This window comes from Pygoscelis adeliae, unplaced genomic scaffold, assembly GCF_000699105.1.
Source record: "Pygoscelis adeliae isolate BGI_AS28 unplaced genomic scaffold, ASM69910v1 Scaffold31, whole genome shotgun sequence".
NCBI lineage: Eukaryota > Metazoa > Chordata > Aves > Sphenisciformes > Spheniscidae > Pygoscelis > Pygoscelis adeliae.
Window position 1 is genome coordinate 2,655,599 of NW_008824233.1, and position 6,000 is coordinate 2,661,598.

Sequence of the window (6,000 nt, forward strand, 5' to 3'; positions counted from 1 at the left end):
ACATAGATGTGTTACAAACAGAACATTCCCGTAACTCCATGAGAAAGAATTGTTTTCTTCCTGGCTCCTCTTCAGCACTCAGTGGTTAACAGGACCAGGCTGCCTCTTCTGAACACAAGAGATATTAACAGAGCTCTTGGCCATGCACCACAAGAACTTCTGCCCAATCTGATTCAAGAAACATACTGTCTTTTGCAAGGGAGAGGGGAAGAAACGTTATGGTAAAGTCTTATTTGGCTCTTTTCAGTAGAGCTGACAAGCTGTTGTAGGCTGAGTGACTGCAGGCTGAATAAGTTGGCAAGAAAAGAACGGTGTTCTTCAAGCTTGACTCTATAGCCAAGTCTGATGGGTAGCATAACATACTGTATAGCCTCTAGTCAGAATAAAATCCATAAAATGAAAAAAAAAAAAAACAAAACCCAAAAAAAAACAACCCACCACCAAACCAAAAACATAAACCAAAAAAACCAACCACAGCATGCAGTCAAATCTATTCATATGTTCAGGACTGGCTGCATAATCAAAGGAAAATTACTTCATTGGGCTCACTGCCCAATAACGAGCTGGAAAGGGTGAGACTTCTATTTCTTGGATTTAATTGTAGGCAATCGGGATGACATCTCTAACCCCAAAAAGCTCATGTTCCTTAAACAGTTTATGATCACCTTTTTGTTTACTACAATCCTGAAAATGTAACAACACAGGAAATCCAGAAAACAACCCTTTTTGTTTACCACAATCCTGGAAATGTAACAACACAGGAAATCCAGAAAACAAACGATGCTGCCATCGTGTAGAAAACTTCACATTTAAGAAGGAAGAACTTCCCTGATTTGACACATAGCCAACATTTTGTATTTGCAGAATTATTTTCCAGTCCACAATGTCTGTACTAGTTCAACATGCATCTGTGTTTTAACCTACATATCCTTTCATCTTATGACTATTATTTAACTTCTATTAAATTAGAGTGGTTTAGGCCAAACTTTGACTCCTTGGCTGAGGCAATACCATGAAGCAAGTGCGCTCCTTATGAATGCCTACTGCCTTCCTCCATACTCTGCTCACCCTTGGAAGAAAACAGGCACACAGGCAGAGAGAAGGTGCCAAGTAGTTTCCCCAGTCAGGGGAAGTACCTCCCAGCACTCCTGGGAGATACTCGTCTGCCTTGTTCTTAAAAATTTCCAAAGGAAGATACTCCATAGCCACCTTGAATAACTGACTCTTTCGGGAGATCAGCTCTTCCTGACATCAAAATGTCTTTTTCCTGCAAACTACTTCTTGCCCTGTCCCTAGGGCAAATGCAGAATCAGTCAGCACAATCCTTCTTACATCCAGCTTTATCAAAACAGAAAAGTTGGACCAAGTCTTGTATCCTCTATAAAACAAATCAAAACCCTCCATTTTTTCTAAACCCCTTATTGCCCTGACACTCTCCTCTGAACTTTTAACTTCTCTACCTTAAATGTGCTTATACACCATATTCCCAATAAGCTTCTAGCACTACTGAGCACAGTTACACATACATTCTGACAAATCACGTATCTACTAACATACTCCAGAATGAAAATTACTTTTTTTTTTTTTTTTTTGCAACAGCGTCACTTGGTTGACTCATTTCTTGACCCATTAAAACCTCCTTTCCATCCTTCTCCACAGCATTATTGCCTGCTTACACGGTCCCCTTTTTACACTTGTACATTACATTTCTCCTTCCCTACTGTCATAATTTGTATCTGTGCATTGAATTTCACGCATTTACTTAAGACCATTTCACCAATTTATCCACCATCCCCACTTTCATCGTCTGAGTCGTTTCAAACCCCTCCCCATCTGGACTTGCTCCGCAACTGTTTTGCACCAGCCTTTCTGCTGGTTGTGCTCCAAGTCATTAATGAACTAGATTTTAAAAACATCCTTAGGTCCCCACCTGAAATACCATTCCAGTTAGCATCTACATTACAGTTACACAGTCTTGTTGTCTACGCATATTCCACTAGACTTTAGTAAAAAGTTTTAGATACCAAAGTAGATGCATCTAGTACAGGCACATAGGCGATGCGCTGAGCAACACCAGGTGTAGTACTTTGATGTGCAGAGAACAAACGAAGACCTAAACACGACAAGAGTGACAGTTAGATTCCCAAAGTAGGACATTCTGAATGGGAACTGAAAGTAGTCAATCTTTGATGACTACAGTTCCCCAGGTCCTCCTTTTTATTCCCTTTTAACAGCACTTCCTTTATTTGCTTGTCTCAAATCTCCCAAAATTGCATCAGGACTCTCTCAGTTCTTAGAGACAGTCATTAAGTTCTAACAGAGACTGCTTCAGCTAATCTTTCAAATGTAACATATTTCATCAAACTCCTGATGTATGCCTAAATTAGCTACCTAGTCTTAAAGCTCTTTTTCAGTATTTAGTTTGCACTCTTAATTATTGGTTGTCAAAAGAAGGTTAAGGATTTTATTTATTTGCATGGTGCCAGATGAGATCAAATGTATTAAAATGAATGTTCACAAGATGTTGCAGTTCTTAAAATTTGATGCTGAGACCAAAACAAAACTAATAAACAAAAAAATCTTGTTATTATCTCTTAATGAGAACCACTGATTATTTTTTACATTTCATTTGACAGTCTTCATCTTAACTAATTCTACATGGCAAAGTTAAATTATTCTGCTTGATGAAGATCATTCTGATTCCGAAATATACTTATTAAATGAAATTAAAGCATGATGCTAATCAGGCAAATGAGCATGTGTTACTAACCAAACATACAAACCCTAACAATGAGATAATGACAGGTACGGTGACAGATACAAAGCATTGCTATATAAAGCTAGTAAAATGCTTTGAGCTTCCTAAAGGGAAGAGCAATGTAGATGTAAAATTCTACAATCTTCAGAAAGAACATCCTTTGCTTTTTAAATTGTGTTTGTTTTGTATGTCAAAAATAAGGCAACATCTGTATTGAAAACTGACTGACAACGGTAAAAGTAGTAGATTGGGAGGTTGTACCAGAGCCAGGCAAGACTCTCAGAGCTACAAGCATGGCTTGCTGTTACATACTGCAAGGGCAGTTTTCCATTAGTGACCACTAATGTTTCCAAAGTTTCGGTACATTCATCCAGCAAGTTATTTTCAAAACGAATAAAGAACTCTGGATTCAATACTGTTTTCCAACTGACTTTCGCTAAATCAGGATGTATTTGTTAGATCTTGAGTCAAGGCAATCCTATTTATGCGTATGTATGAGAATAACACTACACAGGTAAGCAAAGCCAGCAAAGCTTGCATTTTGATGTGATGGAAATTTCTGAATTAGCTTCAAAAGCTTTGTTTTGCTCAATTACAAGTGAGGTGATTAACACCAGAACTATCTGTTTTCATTTGCATAGAACGCATGGTTCTCTGGCTGAAACTATTTGTATTTTTCCTGGCAAACCTCTGACACAAAAAAGGGCTGAAGACCTGGCAGTCCAAATCTGTATCATTTCAGGATGCAGGCTGACGTGGTAACTTTGCTCTTGCTGAGCAAATGAGATTTCTGGGCATAGCACAGATATCTTTTGCAGGTCTGAGGAGAGAGGAAGATTTCTGTACTTGCCTGCCCTGGGTGCCTAGGAGCTTAGCCCACTGGCTGGGGCGGTTACGCAGCCTATAGGTAGTCAACGGCCGTTTACTATCCCCCAGTCATTTTGGAAAACACATTTTTCAGAGTGATAGAGGTATGTTTGAGAACTCTCACAGCTTAAATGAATTTCTCACATAGCTTTTCAAAGATGAGACATGAGCAGAAGTAAAGTGCCATGTGCTCTGAAATACTGTGGATTAAACACCTGAATATATTATTTACTACTTTTGCATACCAATTACTTATGGGTTCTCCGGGGAGAGGAAGAAAAAGTCAGCTTATGTTTCAGAGAAATTTAAGTCCTAGGCTTCTCCAAATATACAAGGGGAAGTTCACCCAAATATTTTGCTCCCTGAAGAGCCCCCCTTCCTGCCATTTCTTATTTTGCATGGGTTGTCCAAGGATGTAATTAAACCCAGATCTTATCTTCCAGGAACACACACAGGTTATATGCTAGAAAATAAGGTAGTGGGGAAGCTAACACACTTGTTTGCATCATATTATTGTCTGGATCCTTCAGGCTTTATTACTGGTCTTTTGAGGTACGCACAGAACTACAGCATAATAAAGTATATTAATTAGTATTAATCTCTTCCTACTCTGAAGAGATGAGAGTCTAAAATAAGTGACATACAAGAGGACAGAAGATGGATGCAGACTATTCTATTATTTAAATTTGCATTCAGCTCGGTAGTCTAATTTGCAGAATAATTTGCACCTGTATTTTGCACCAGTTTGAGCCTGCATTTTTAGGTCCGCAGCTGAAATTCAGAGAGAAGGTGTAAATAGAGGCACATCTAAGTATTTGTTTAGATAGTTCAGATACTTGGGTAACGGTGTTTATATCTCCATTAGCAGTTCTGCACAGGAATAAATCAGGTCATGTCATTCTGTGAGTGCATTTTTATTTGTAGAAGTCACTTGGGTGTAAAAGTATAGATCTAATTATGTTTTTTCTTTCCATAATATGGCACATAACATAAAAAGGATATATTCCAACATGGGTATAATTTTCAATGAATTGTTCCAGCTTAGCTTATCTGTTCACGATTAACATTGAATTAATTTGGCATTTTTCAGTCTGGAATTACTTTATACAGATAAGGACTGAAAAACTGAGAGTTTAAATATAAATTAAATATTTTGCTGTAGGACCCTGATTTGATTCAAATTATAATGGCATTTGTATTACTGTTGTCTCATTGCTTTTTAAAAATGGAATTTTCACATCCAGCTCTTAGAAGCTTATCTGTTTTCATCTAACAGTACTGCAGGTGCATTTCGTCACACAAATACATTTTATTGCTGCCGACATATTTTAAGAGCTGTTTTTCCCTGATTTTTAATCTGTAAATACATCCGACTTTTGTGGCTGGCTTAGCACAATCATAAGACCCAGTGTTATACATGACTTTTATTTTTTCTTTCTTTCTCAGTTGCCAAACGCAACAACTAACAGATATGATTGTAACATCCAAGATAAAAAGAGGGCATAGAGATGCAACGTATCATCTCAGTACTTAGTGTAACATGTACTTTACAAGAACTGCATGTTTTTATACCCAACATTGATTTACTCTGCCACTGTACGAAATTGTTCGATAAATACAGTGTTTCACACCACCAGCATTCTTTGGAGATGTATTATTGGGGCAGATTCTTTTTCCTCAACAGTGCCTTAGAACACCTAAGTATAGATGCCTAAAATGAAGCCTAGTCATGAATCACAAGTGTAACACAAACCTGCATTAAAACCAGTGAGAGTTTTGGGCGCTCAAGAATGCAGGATACTTTATATAAACCATCACAGACAAGAATCGTATTACTAATTAGCAACTTGCCAAAATAAACAGGGAACAAGAACATCGTGGAGTTAAAATAAGAAGAAACCTTACTCAAAATGCAAGCCAAACTTTTTCTTGAGTTTTGAAAGTCCAGCTGACCAATAATCCCTACACCCACTCTGACCCCCTCTTTCTTGCATGACTAGTAATCATGAGCTATTTTCCAAACTTCATGGTAAATGAGTCTTTTTTCGGGGGTGGGAGGGAGAGAGAGCGCAGCTGTAAATCAGCTGGATGAAGCTCTGCACAGGCTTGGCATGGTGGTGTATCCCAAAACTCTCGTTCTCCCCTAAGCTGTCAGATAAAAGAGTGCAGTTTAAACAACCTGCCAGAAAGAATTTCGTTCAACAGTAGCATTAACCTTCATAGAATCATTTAGGTTGGAAAAGACCTGTAAGATCATCAAGTCCAACCGTCAACCTAGCACTGCCAAGTCCACCACTGAACCATGTCCTTAAGCGCCACGTCTACACATCTTTTAAATACTTCCAGGGATGGTGACTCAACCACTTCCCTGGGCA